Source organism: Protopterus annectens, chromosome 3.part1 (assembly GCF_019279795.1).
Source record: "Protopterus annectens isolate FY-2018-M chromosome 3.part1, PAN1.0, whole genome shotgun sequence".
NCBI classification, from domain to species: Eukaryota; Metazoa; Chordata; order Ceratodontiformes; family Protopteridae; genus Protopterus; species Protopterus annectens.
This window is the reverse complement of record NC_056732.1, coordinates 1,245,274,361-1,245,289,827: the sequence shown is the minus strand read 5'-3', so window position 1 is coordinate 1,245,289,827 and position 15,467 is coordinate 1,245,274,361. Positions and strand designations below refer to the sequence as shown.

Sequence of the window (15,467 nt, the reverse complement as noted above, 5' to 3'; positions counted from 1 at the left end):
TAGTATCCAGTTTTTTTGTTTTCCTAGTATCCAGTTTTTTGGTTACTGTAGCTCCCCATATTTTTCTCTTTTCTCCCCATTTCGTTAGCAAACTCTTTTACCTCTTCATTTCCTCTCATTGTTTCAGGGATCCCACCTGTTTTCCCTTGCACTGGTGCAGTTTAACTCTGTCCTTGCCAATGTATTGATGTCAATTTTACTTCATACATCTTCTGAGACTGCCTCCTCTCTCTCTCTCTCTTTCTCTCTCTCTCATTCTTTACTTGTCACTCCATTTTTTATGGGGAGTTCTGAATTGCTCATCTCTTGTTACTTCCATTTCGGGCCACCCTTCCTATGAATGCATTTTGTTGCATTTCTTGTCAATTAAATACCATGATGGTGGGACACCGGATCCATGCTGCCATCCCCATAAATTTTAGCTTCTGTATTGTCTCTGCCAGTGACCTCCTTTGCTTGTACACTGTGTTGAAATAATCACCCTCTATTTTAATGTACATCCCATCACAGTGTATTACCCTAAAGAGACTGGCATGTCATAAAATGTCCTTCTTCACTTTAATTCCATGCAAACAGTGTAGTACATGTCTTGGGGACCTTTCCTCCTCCTTCTATTTTTTTCAGACTCTGCTGTTCCTTTCTATCATCAGTTCAGTGGTATTTATTAATATAAAATTTTCCTATCAGAGGTTCAGCACAAATCTTTCAAAGTCAGCTTCCAGTATTATTTGCTGTATGCCTATTATTCTAATATTAGATATTCTTGATCTGTTTTCTAGGTCATCTAATTTGTTTAGCAATTATTTCATCCAGTCTGGTAATCCTTCTGTTATAATACAGCATTTATATTTTGTCCTCTGTTTTATCATCATACAAATTCTATGTTTTGTCTGAGTTTCTAAAGTTCATTTTTCTGCCATTGTGTTTTTTAGTTTCTCCTATCTCCTCTGTGACTCCTTTGGTGTTGCTGCCATCCAGTATTGTTTTCTCTTTTTTGTGTGCCTTTACCTGGAGCTCCTGGGTCAAGTGGGCACATGTTTGGGCTCTCTGGCTCACTCCTGTTGCTACATCAGATTTTACCAAAAACTTCACTGCATTCAAATTTCTGTTAACTGCAAAGTTGATATAGATGAGAATATTTGTTTATTTTATTGAGCCGTGATGATCTCAGAGTTGATTATTTTAATTATCAGTATCATACCTAAAATATACTGGGTTTTTTCTACACGAATTGTTTCCATTTGAAGAAAAAAAGAACTTTGGAAAAAAACTTTCAAAGGCTCACATGTCATGTGTGTTCCAACTGTATTATACAATGACTGCCGATTAGTATTCCAAAACGTGCACACTGATTGGCCGACCTATACTAATGGAAAAATGTCCGGTCGCCTGGACTTTTTCCAGTAGTGTAAGTCTTGATTTTTTTTTTGTTTGTGTTAGGTAGCAATGAAGAACGGGAGATCTCTGTTGCTGTAATCTCACTATGTTATACGTTTAACATAGCGAGGTATCTTAAAAAAATGCAACGGAGATCTTCCTTTCCCTGTTGCTTTTTTAAAAGATATCTCGCTATGTTAAAATCATTTAACATAGTGAGACAGCTTTAAAAAAGGGAACAGAGATCTTCCTTTCTCCGTTGCTTTTTTAAAAGATATCTCGCTATGTTAAAATCATTTAACATAGTGAGATAGCTTTAAAAAGGGAACAGAGATCTTCTTTTCTCCATTGTTTTTTTTAAAGATATCTCACTGTTAAACTTGTGTAACATAGCGAGACAGCTTTAAAAAAGCAACAGAGATCTTCCTTTATCCGTTGCTTCCTCTACACAGCTCTGATGTACTGCATAAGCATACGCATGTGCAATACATCAGAAAAAGCCCCAGGATAGTGGAAAACCATGGAAGGGCACCACACAGGTATTATACAAAGGCATTATTTAAGAAAAGCAAGTTTTTTTTTTCTTAAATAATGTCATTGTATAGTAGCAATAACCCACGTCTGGGTGTGGGTAATGCTAGATTTACCCACGGTTGACTTTGTTTGGCCACTTGGTTTCACCCTCATGACCAAACCACACCAACTGTGGGTAAATATAGCATTACCCATGCCGAGACATGGGTTATTGCTTAAGTAACCTACAATCGACTGCAGTAGAGTATAAAATAATGGACTGAATAGTACTAAGGCTTAGAAAAGTGAAACAACAGCTGCTCTGATAGCTTGGGTAGGATTTTCTGTGACTGCATTTCTCAAACCTGTTTGGTGACCATGTTATTAGGTGAGTTTATAGTTTAATGTCAGTCAAAATAACATTTCTACCTGCCTGTCCAGTTTAGGTAAACAAGGATAAAATATTACACTAGACTTCTACTTTTTAACAGGATAATTCTCATGAAGGAATTCAAAGTACAACCTGTGGCACATTTTCAATTATGTCTAATTGTTAAGGTCTCCGTATAATAAACCTCATTGCAAATAACACAGTGTATCCATCTCAGGGTCAAACCATAAGAGCTGTTTATGGTTATCTTTTAAAAACATATTCTTGCAGAAAAGTGTGTTCCCCTTTAATTCTTTCTGAATAATCATGTACACTATATGCTCTTTACACATAAAAATGTCACCTGATAAAAAATCCACCCCGGCACAAGTCCAGGTTCCAAATTTAGCAACACAGTTCTAACTATTGTTTAGCATCCATATATAAATAAAATGAAATGCTTCCATCACTAACTTTGTATAGAAGGGCAAAACTCCCATCACTACACTGATGATAGATAGACAGGCAGACAGATGGATGGATGGATAGATAGATAGATAGATAGACAGACAAACAGACAGATAGATAGATAGATAGATAGATAGATAGATAGATAGATAGATAGATAGATAGATAGATTGATAGATAGATAGATTGATAGATAGATAGATAGATAGATAGATAGATAGATAGATAGATAGATAGATAGATAGATAGATAGACAGACAGATTACAACTCATTGCAATACGGTCTATGTTTGTTTTACTGCTTTGTTAATTTCAGTCACTTCCATTGCATTGTGCAATGCACTTCACATTTTATCTTATGAACTTTTTCATAGTCCTATTATAAATCATGCTTCAAACAAAGAAGCTAGGTTAAACATTGCACTGTCCTTTTTAAAGTGTAGTAAGTTTATATTTCCACTATATGTTCGGTTCTTTATTAGTGTGAGCACCCAAGTTGAGCCTGAGTTTGGTCTATTTGGATCTGTAATCCACCCCCCAAAACACACTTACAAAAAATAAACTAGGTCTAAAATGTTTGGTAATCTTTGGTATGTACAGGATAGTGTAATGTATCATTGTGTCATACTTGGCTTGGAATGACTTTTCTTATTTCATAAATGATCCAGTCGGAAATTTGATTACAGACTAAGCTAAAAACAATATGTCTGCTTTTTTCTTGAGTTCATGTATGGTATCATGAACATGTGTGTGTGTGTGTGTGTGTGTGTGTGTGTGTGTGTGTGTGTGTGTGTGTGTGTGTGTGTATATATATATATATATATATATATATATATATATATATATAAAAAATGCCTAATACCTTTGATTTGTTTTAAATTGTCTGTTCTTTTGGAGCTTTTCTCCCCGGGCCTCTACTGAAAATGGACATATATCCAGTTAGACTAGCCCGGTCAACAAATGTTAAATACATAAATAAATAAATATACATATACATATATATTTTTTTTTTCTTTTTTTTTTCCTTACAGACATCTCGTATATCTTGCCTGGAACTGTTTTCTACATTTGATTGGATGTGGGCATTAAGGTCTTTGTTTACTAATTGAGGCAAAGCCTTTTTTACTGCAGGAGGGCTTCTTTGTTTTGCCACACTCAACCAAAATAATACAATCAGCCAGGAAGAAATTAAGCAAAACGTTCCAGTATTCTAGAACATCTTGTAACAACATTAATGAGGTAAGACTAAATCAGAATGACTGCAATTCAAATATGCAACTGTAAAGAGAAATGAAAGTTTTGATGGATTAATGGAGAATGAGAACACACACACCTATATATATATATATATATATATATATATATATATATATATATATATATATATATATATATATATATAAGGAGAGAGACTACATGCAGCATTTATCATATCAGGTAATACATGTCTGATAACCCCAGATTGTACCGACCCCAAAAATAAATGATGACAGATAAATAAGTGGAAGTGGAAATCCTTTGCTCCACACAACTTATATCGCAGCTTGCACAAAGAAAAACAGCTCATCTTCTACAGACTTGTAGAAATACGACTTGGAGTACTTAATACTGGAATTTTAATATATTCATATTTTAAAACAAACATGGCAAGAAAAGAAAAGTTATTTTTTAGAGGTTTTTGTCCCTGACGATCATCAGCCCCCTCTGAATCATAAACAGGGTAAGGATCAACCAAGATGAGCCATCATTTAGGCAGCCATCAGAGGTGGTTTGAGGATTTTTCTGTATACCCTAGATCGCCTGTGTATGCACACTTTGTGAGGGAAAGAAACATGCTCTTGGGCTGACCACTTTAACTACCCCTCACTTCCACAAAGGATGGCACCAGCAAGCAGCCCTGCCCTCTTACCCTCATGCATGGGTGGTAGTTTACCTAATCACATTAGAGAATTTGCAGTGCTGTGTTTGCTGACTGAATACCAGCACCCAACCTACCCCCTGGGAGAGGTGAGTCAACCACATCATGTCATTCCTCAACCTCCCCCCCGCCTGACTTATCCAGTATTGAAGCCCCTAATTCAATCTCAGTCACAGAATAGGTGCCATTCCCCTCTGTCACAGAACCAGGCCAAAGGAAAATACTTTGGTTTAGCTGAACCACATTCTGCTCTTGTACTGACGTGCTACTACATTCCTCCAGTTTAACAGAAGAGCACATTTGCGTAAAAGGTAAGTCTTGTTTGAATGGAATGTAACAGGCCTTCTGCATTTGGCAGCTATTCTCACTTTTGGTTGGAAAGACATTTAACTTTAGTTTCCATTAGCATGTATTAAAGAATGCTTTATACAGAAGACCAAATACACAGTTGCAGACACTCTGTTTTGCAAAACTTCACAATCTTTGCTAGAAATCTAAATAGTTCCCAGAGTTTAGACTCAAATCAGGCTTCTAAGGGAGGAAGGAACCATCTCTTGTTTCTTTTCAAAAGTATGATCAATGTTTCTTTTTGCACCTTTTTCATTACTACATTACTTAATGCTGGATGCAGAGCCACCCATATCTGTTATGCTTCCAGGTATCCATTTTTCTTCTGAAATAAAATGTCTTACACTTATCAAGTCATTTTTCTCAAAAACATACATTATTTTCAGTAGTATCACATTACTTTTCTGCATGACTTACTTTTCAACTGATGGACTGTGGTATTAAAACAATGGTCACTTTGTTCTTCATATGTAGTTCAATTAGCTACTACCTTTCCAGTGTCAAAATCCACAACTTCTGATTACCACATATCACTTCTTGCCAAATGATTCATATGAGTGATCGCAGGATGACACCCATATAATGCTAACAATATCAATTGTACTGCTTGGAGAGGGCTTAAGATTCTAGCTTCCCCACACAATACATAACCATCTGTCTATACTGTTATATCATACATAACCATCTGTGTATACTGTTATATCATACATAACCATCTGTGTATACTGTTATATCATACATAACCATCTGTGTATACTGTTATATCATACATAACCATCTGTGTATACTGTTATATCATACATAACCATCTGTGTATACTGTTATATCATGTTTGTCACTATATTGACTTCCTATAATAGACGTGGTGTTTTTCCCCGACCTCCACTTTAAATGAGTTGTGCCAAGTCAAACACACCTGAGCAACTAATAATGAAAATCAAACCAGCAAGACATCAGACTATGACAACCTGTACCAAAAGCACCAAAATAACACAGAGCTATTCTGGCCACCTCTAAAAAAAAAAATAAAAAATAAAAACCTCTTGCTCTCTGGACATACTGTATACCTGTAACCTGTCTCCTACTTCTAATAAGAAAAAGTCAATTGTCACTCATTCGGCCCTCATTTTGTCCAAACTATTCTTTCACTAATCAATGAACACCCCGCTTCACCCCCACAACTTAGAGCTATTCTTGATGGCAAGACTTTGTAATTTAGTTTATACTCTCTCAACCTAAAGCATAAAAAATGCTAGATAACTAAAACCAACAACCACAGCTGCTTATAATCTTCCTAATGATTTATTAAAAATAGATGCAAATGCATTTGCCCTCCCTGTCTCTATTCTAATCAGTTGGTCAATAACTGAAAACTATGTCCTGTCCATCTGGAAAAAATATCTTTTATTATACCTCTTTAGAAAGGAGTTACATCAACATAATTAACAAACCACAGACCCATTGTGATTCAATCACCCTTCTCAAAAACTCAAAAAATGTATTCATCCACAGATTATGAAATATAAAACCAACAGCGGCCTCCTCTCCAACAACCAGCATGGCTTTAGGCCTAACCACATTACTACTTCCACTCTCTTTAACTTTACTCACATAGTTAACCAAAACAGAAATAAAGGCAGTCTTATTTCTTCATTTTCCCTGACCTATCCAAAGTTTAATACACAAGAGACTCAGCAAAAGTTCCTTTCTGAACTTACATCTCTGTGTCTCAGTTAATCCTCCCTCTCCTGGATACACAGCTACTTGTGCAATCTTCAACAAACAAGTAAATGGCAACAAGATCTCTGAAAATGTCTATTGAACTTTGTTGGTGTTCCCCAAGGATTAATATATGGTCTCCTTCTTTATAACATTTTTATAAATAAAACTTCATACTGCTAACAAACTGATAAAACTTTCATACAATATACTGCCAATTATAGACTCATCTAGTCTGTCCCATCCAAAACAGAATTGCAAGAAATTACCCAATACTCTTTCACTTACTGGTCTAGGCAAAAAAAAAAAAAAAAAAGAGCGAGAGAGAGAGAGAGAGAGAGAGAGAGAGAAAAGCTTATGCTATTTTCTCCAAAAATGTACCTTAACCTAAAAAACACATAGAAATAGAAGCTAAATAACTTGGAGTCATAATACATTACAATCTAAAACTTGATAATCACTTCATCCATAAAATACACCAAAAACTCGACTCAGTCTAGAATGTCAAACAATACTTGACCCACCAAGCAAGGATTACTTTACCATTGATCTGTCTCCTTTCTTACAAGCTTTATGCATCACCCATTCTTACAAACATAAACATTACCTATAAACTGAAACATGCCTCCTGCTACTATAAATTGCCAAAATCTTAAACAACCTTCCTAATAAAATACATTACTACCTTGCATTAAAATAATTAAACTGGCCTGAACTCCCAAACCAGATCATATAAGTATTATACTCTCCAAATACCCAACATCTACTGTACTGCCCTCCAATTAAAGGCCTAGCAACAAATTGTTATTAAGTTGTTCAGCACCACTGGAGATTCTCACTCTGTCTCTCTGTCTTCTACTATGTCTCTAAACTCTAGAATTAAATGCCCATTCACTAAAAATAGAGGAAAAAATTAAACAAACTCAAAGCCTTGCTTGAACAGCAACTAGTTCAACGATGGCACTGGTCCTCCTGCTCCCCTGGCAAGCCTTCCCCAAAGATCACTTTTGCCACATCTGCTAATTGCCACATTGTCTCCCAATCCTCTGTATCTTCTCTCTGCTCCTTATACCCCCCCATCTCCTGAACTCTTTACTTTTCTACTTCACATGGCCCACCACTATTGACCCTCATCTGTCTGCTAAACCTCTGATTATTTCAATAACCTACTATGGCCCACCACTATTGACCCTCATCTGTCTGCTAAACCTCTGATTATTTCAATAACCTACTATGGCCCACCACTATTGACCCTCATCTGTCTGCTAAACCTATGATTATTTCAATAACCTACTATGGCCCACCACTATTGACCCTCATCTGTCTGCTAAACCTCTGATTATTTCAATAACCTACTATGGCCCACCACTATTGACCCTCATCTGTCTGCCTAAACCTCTGATTATTTCAATAACCTACTATTGCCCACCACTATTAACCCTCATCTGTCTGCCTAAACCTCTGATAATTTAAATAACCTACTATGGCCCACCACTATTGACCCTCATCTGTCTGCCTAAACCTCTGATTATTTCAATAACCTACTATGGCCCACCACTATTGACTCTCATCTGTCTGCTAAACCTCTGATTATTTCAATAACCTACTATGGCCCACCACTATTGACCCTCATCTGTCTGCTAAACCTCTGATTATTTCAATAACCTACTATGGCCCACCACTATTGACTCTCATCTGTCTGCTAAACCTCTGATTATTTCAATAACCTACTATGGCCCATCACTATTGACCCTCATCTGTCTGCTAAACCTCTGATTATTTCAATAACCTACTCTTCTTCTCCTCTTGTCTCCACTATTTAAGTTCTATTAATACTCTAACTCTCTTCTGTTTGTAAATAACAGCTAACTGTGAAAGCACCTCAGTTTAATATGTTCTTGCCTGCAGCTGTCGTACTACAGGTACTTTTACTGTTTCTTCAAATGTCTTTTTCAATTTATAATTAGCTAATACATGTTAATTTTTCTATTTAGCTTTTTGCATTAAATATGCTATATTCACATAAAACTATTTTGAAATTCAAGTAAATAAGCTAATGTACACATATTTTACTGCACATTTGTAAATGTATGTCTTGCATATTATAATTGTAGAGCTTTTCTCCCAGGACCTCTACTGGAATGGGATTCTGCACTATTAAACTGTCCTAGTTAACAAACACAAATAAATAAATAAATAGATAGCAGACATGCATACATACATAAGTAGATAAATAAATAAGCCATTTTGTATACTGAGTTCATTTCTTAGTATGAAATGTGTGAATTCAGATTAGCTGCAGTCTGAAAAGCTCCTATAACATATTATCATATACTGGATATCACTGGATTCTTAGGTATCTCTACTTTTATTTACACAGCATTCACTAGAGCAATATCATGTCATATTTAAAACATCTGCATTATTGTGTCTTCTACCTGGAATGTAAATTACTTCTATTCATTAAATAGTATGGGTTTCTAAAAATTCTTGCCAGAAAATCTTCTTGAACTGCTCTCATCTTACTAACAACAAAATGAGTGGTGTCTTATCTGATTGAACTGTAAATTTGTAACCATAATGCAGTTGTGAAGTATCTCTTCTCTAAAAATCACTGTGGCACCATTCTGTAGCTGCAAATATTGCCAGTAGGCCTATTTAATTTATATTATTTAAGCATTGTGCAAAAGTCAAATGAAGGTACATGACTTTGTAATAACAATGGATTGTTGTCATCCCAATGCAAAAGTAACATTAGACAACTGATGCACTTGTTTGGCATTTAAAAAGAAAGTTCCTTCCTGATCTGGACCTCAGTGGCCCTTCCCATCTTTTCATAAACACATATATAATAGTAATAAAATATTTGACAATCTTGGTAGTACTTTAACTGCCCCCCCCCACCACCACCACCACCACCACCACCAGAAAAAATGTATTATTTTGGATTGCTGTTGATTTTGTATACATTCTGGCTGGCTGCATGCAGACCATGTCTACCTTATGATCTAAGGTCAATTTAATTTATTCCAAAATATGCCTTTAGTTCTGTTTAAGCATAACCACTGTTAGCACAATTTCAAAAGTATGTGAATGACCTTTTTCTGTTCTTTCAGGTAAAAACTGTTATCCTAATATTCAGCAACATTTCAACACTTTTTTTATGTTTTTTGTTTGTAAAGTTAAAAACAAATCTGCTGCACTCAGGATGCATCACCATGCAAATTATTACAGAGTAAGTCTTGAGACTTCATTTGACTATCAACATTTTAAATAAATACTAGTCACATGATCTAAAACAAATGTATAGCCTAAATCATATTTAATACTTGAACTTCTTCCTCCACCTTCTGACTTTCAAAATAATTTTAAAATTCATGTAACCATTCAAACTGGTGGGACTAAGGCATTTAAAATGTCCTGCCAAATCATCATCATCAGCCCCCCCCTTTTTCCCATTTTTTTCTACATGAGGTCAGGGTATCGTGTTAACTGTCACCAATTCTTTCAATTCAGTGCTACACTCCTGCCTTTATCAACACTCATGCCTGACTGTCGCAGATCTTCTTTCACACAATCCATCCACCTCTTTGTTTTGATGTCCTCGCTTCCTCTTACCTTTTTCCTGTCTGTCCCAAATCTTCCTCACCAAATTGTCTTCTGCACATGTCCAAACCACTGTAATCTGTTCTCTTTGATCTTTTTTGCAATTGGAGCTAGTTGGCTTCTGCTCTTATATGTCATCATTTCTTCATCTGTCCTAAATCTTCCTCACCATATTGTCTTCTGCTTTTCTGCACATGTCCAAACCACCATAATGTGTTCTCTGTGATCCTTTCTGCAATTGGAGCTACTTTGGCTTCTACTGTTATGTCCTTATTTCGTCATCTGTCCCACAGTGTGCATCCTACCACCCTTCACAAGCACTTCATTTCCATCACCTTTAACTTCTTCAACTGTTCTGCCTTTACTTCCCAGGTTTCTGGACCATACAGTAGTACTGGTCACACCACTGTCTTGTACGCCTTACTTTTCAGCTACTTTGAAATTCTTCTGTCATAGACTACACCTGACACTCTCTGCCATTTGGCTGCAGCCCCTCTGATTCTAGCTTTGACCTCTTCATTCAGACTTCCCTTCTCCTCAACCACCCCTCCCAGATACTTGAAGCTGTTTATTTGTTCCACTATCTTCCCTTCTATCTCTATTCTTAGCTTCTTCTGATTTCCCCAATTTTCTGCCATTACCACCATCTTATCTGTGCTTAGTTTCATCCCATGTGTCTTCAGTTTTGGATTCCATTTGCCAATCTTTTGCTGAACTTCTAGCTCAGAGTCTGCCTGTAATGCCATATTTTCTGCATACAGCAACTCTGTTGATCTGCCACCTCCTACCTGGATACAGTCCATCATCAGTATGAACAGCAGTGGGCTCAGAGCTGAACCCTGGTGTACACTCACTCCCACTCTGAACCTATCTGTGAGGCTGAACACTGTTCATACTTGAGACATTGGGTCCTTGTGCATAGCCTGCGTTAATTCTACCAGTGTTTCTGGGACTTCAAACCATTCCAGTACTGCCTAGATCAGCTTTCTTGGGACCTTGTCATATGTTTTCTCCAAGCTTAGGAATGCCCATTTGGACTCTCTCCTCATCTCTAGCTTCTTCTCAAGTATCTGTCTCACTGCAAACATCAAGTCAATTCTGCTGCAGCCTGATCATACCTCCCAAGCATGCCGAATTACTCATTTTTTACTGAGTTTTGGGGTCAAAATGAAGGAGTGCCATGATTCTTGAGTGGCACCCCTTCATTCCCTATTTTTTATTTTGTTTTTGTTTAATTTCCGTGCTGTTATAGCTGACGTCATCATGTGTGTGATGACGTCAGCTCTGTCAGGGCTACCAGCCTGTCAGAATTGAGCTCAAGGAGTCCACGCAGAATGAAGTTCAAATGTGAATATAATAAAGTCAGGAAGGTGTATCAAAGAAAAGAACACATGTATGTTTCTTGTTTTTTGTGCAGGAAACTGTGTGGGAAAGCACTAGTTCAAATGCAAGCGAGCAGGAGGAAACGGCTGTTACAACGGAATGAAGTAAGGAAAATGTGTGGGAAAGCACTATGGACACTAACTCTACAGAATGAAGTTCAAATGTATGCATGAGAGAAAAATTATGTTGTAGGTAGGGTATTTATGAATTATATTATGTAGTTAACATATTGTTGGTTTATGGATGTAGTTGATAAAAGTGGATTGTTGGTTTACAGATCATTTTACTTTCCAGTGTGGCCTAATGGCTACTTGCTTAAATGGCTTGGGAATTCTGGATTTTACTTTTTCAAGAACATAACGTTTTGTGCTTGACAGTTGAGTCTGGTTCTTTGCATTTAATTGCTTTGTAGCACAGACCTAGTTTGATTTTTAAGAGTTACCCTAAGCTTCATGTTATCTGACTAAGTAGCACTCCTTCACTTCTTAAATTCATCGCTTAGAATTCCTAGAAAAAAAAACACATTTGAGTTTATTTTTTTCTGCTTTTGATTTCAAGGGGCATACTTGATAACTGTTTGTTTGGGTGCTCTCCACTTGTCAAAGGAATATCTTGTTTTTACAGTATGACAGCAAAAGGTAGGGGTAGTCACTGTTGTTATTAGTGGCTGTCAAGTCAGGAAATACAGACTGAAGCACTAGATGATGCTGTTAGTACATGTGCCTTAAATATTTTTTTTTTCTGTTTGTTTTATGTTGCAGGTAATTGTATTTCTACATATGTTACCTGTGAATGCTTTCAACTGTAATTTATTTTTGTTTTTCAGTGGTACTAATAATATAAAAAGGCAGTGACAGAGATAACTTTTGTGAGGAGTTACCACTGTCATTTTAAAAGTTGACTGTTTGCTGGGTTATCAGTCATTTTATCTGAATATGCATGTGTTGTTTTGTTGTACGTAGTGTAGGTTTATGTTTGTTTGTTAGACTGGGATCATGTTAAGTACATTTTTCCCTCCTGTGTGAGATCTTGTATCCTTTTTTATTTTCATAACTTCTTAACCAGTCTGAGTGTTTTACAGAAGTGAAAATATGATTTTGATACATTTATTGTATAAATGTTTGCTTATGGATTCACCACTGTTCACCACTGTTCAAACTAATCTTTGTTTTATTAGACTAGAAGTGTTGCTTTGTGTTACTTAATTCTTGCATTCTAGCACTTCTTTGCGTTTTATTTTCTGCTGCTCTGAGGCTGAGAATGGTTCACTTGGATCAGTACTCAATGTAACACATTAAATAAATATGAGGGAATGGCTGTTACATCAGTGCATGTGTGTGCGTGTGTGTGTGTGAAAATGCCCCCCATTTAATACACCTGGTGACTAGAGGTACTCAGACTCAAACCCTGTACCTTGGGTACAGGGTAAAAAGAGCCTAAAGTCCCTAGCCACCATCACTTGTGAGATTTGCCCAGGTTTTTTGTGCTAAGAAGTTGACAGTTGTAGTGAAAATGAATTCACTAAATAATAACCATTAAGTTGCAGTCTTCCTATTTTTCAGGAAGCTGCTGATTTGGCATAGTAGTATGTTGCTCTGACTGTAGGTCATTGGGTCCTGGGTTCAAGACATGCCAGTGAAATGCATGGTGTTAACACAACGTTTTTATTCTAGCAACTTTACAAAATTATACAAGCAATGTTTAAAATGTGTCCCTGTTAAGTCCCTAGCCACCACCACTTGTGAGCTTTGTCCAGATTTTTTGTGCTAAGCATTGAGAGCTATGGTGAGAAGTGAGAACTGAATTTGTATTCCCCCATTATTGGCTTTGTTTGTCCAGGTTTTTTGTGCTAAGAGGTTCAGAGCTATGGTGAGAACTGAGAACTAAATTTGTATTCCCCCATTATTGGCTTTGTCCAGGTTTTTTGAGCTGAGAGGTTGAGAGTTACGGTGGGAAGGGAGAAATGAATTCACTAAATGATAGCCATTAAGTTTCAGTCTTCCTATTTTTCAGGCAACTGCTGATTTGGCATAGTGGTATGTTGCTCTGACAATAGTGCATAGTGTCCTGGGTTCAAGACTTGCCAGTGAAATGCATGGTAATAAGACAACATTTTATTCTAGCAACTTTACAAAATTATACAAGCAATGTTTAAAATTTGTCCCTGGTTTTTAACCGTTTGCCCACCCCCCCAAAAAAAATGAAATTGAAAATAAGTGGGAGAAGCTGTGCAAAATGCCTTTGGTTTACACTACTGTCATTCTATTTATAGTGTGGGTGTGGAAGTAGACTTTTATGATGAATGTGATGAACTGGGCAGTTTTGTCATTATTGGTTCATGCATTTTGTTTCATTGCCTACAGAACAGCCTACTGGGAAAATGTTCAAACAATAAATTTAAAATGCGCTCTAACAAGTGTGTTGTATTATACAAGGAATATAATAAAGTCAGGAAGGTGTATCAAAGAAAAGAACACATGTATGTTTCTTGTTTTGTGTGCAAGGGGCCAATGATTTGAAAACAGCCAAAAGGTATTTTTTATCCACCACTGGCCAGATGCATTTTCTTTGGATGTGGTGTGGGTTTCAATGCTGTTTCAATGAATGTGAGTTTCAAGGGCAGAGAAGTTTTAATGCCAAGTCTATTTTCATTGTGAGACAGTATTGCTTTGTTTACCAGATGCCTATTAGTGTTTGTGCATTGTAGTGCTGTAAAATGTAAAAATAAAATCCAAATAATCATTGTAGAAGTAAAGCAGTATGCACACATTACTGTTTATGGTAAATGGGGCAAAATAGCCAGCTAATGGGACATTGGAATGGCTGCAGGGAGATTCTGGTGCCATATTTTGGTTGCCTGTTCTTCAGTTTGTGTTTTAAAGTTGGTATCCCACAATTCCATTGGAGTGAGTGGGGTTACGTAATTATGTATGCAAATTAGATGCTAATCAGCGTACATATTTGTACCTATTTTTCATAGCCCTTGTCCAGATTTTTGATGTTTCCAGATTGAGAGGTATGAACCTGATCTGAATCTAAACTGCTTAGAATGCAATTTGATAGGCGTTTGATGCCTCTGTACTGCCTACAGCTGTAGCTGTCCCCTTTGTTCTTGTACACTGGCATGAGTATGCTTAATCTGCAGTCATCTGGGATATGCCTTTCTCTCTGCACTGCTGTTAGTATAATTTACAGCCATTTTACCCCTATCTCACTCAGCATCTTTATCCTATCTACTGTGACCTCATCTGAGCCTACTGCTTTCCCTGACTTCATTTTCCTTAATGCTGTTCTTACTTCTTCTAGGGTAGCCTCTTCATCTCTCATTGTAAGCTGTTTTGGGGCAGTAGAGCTTCTGTGGGGTTTTCTTCATTCAGAAGCTGCTGGAAATCCTTCCATCTGTCTTCTGGTGAGCAGGCCTTATGAAGGGTGTCTAACTATCTTCTTTATCTTTCTGTCTTATATTGAGTCACTTTCCAGAAGTTGGTAGAGTGCGTCCGATGCCCTATCTTTTGCTACTGCAACTTCTTTCTTAGCCAACCAGTAGTTCGTCCTACCCTGGTCAGTCTTTTCTATCTCCCACTTCTTCCTGCACTCCTTTTTTCTTTTGATAACTTCCTGGACTCCTTCTTTCTTTTGATGACTTCCTGAACTTCTGCATTCCACCTTATTTTCATACCTGGCTTGGCTACATATCTTTTCTGTAGTCCTAACACATGTTGTTTTAGGCACTACCATTCAACTCCACCTATTCTCCTCTTCTTG

The 15,467-nt window shown here is 36.9% G+C and overlaps 1 protein-coding gene across 1 annotated transcript in view; it reads left to right on the top strand.

The window, feature by feature from the left end:
• LRRC24 (leucine rich repeat containing 24) overlaps positions 1-15,467 on the top strand; it is a 4,153,240-nt gene that overhangs the window by 1,587,097 nt on the left and 2,550,676 nt on the right. Inside the window, exon 3 of the mRNA XM_044067308.1 lies at positions 3,760-3,967. The gene's annotated coding sequence lies outside the window, so the exon portion shown is untranslated. The remainder of the gene's footprint in view (positions 1-3,759; positions 3,968-15,467) is intronic.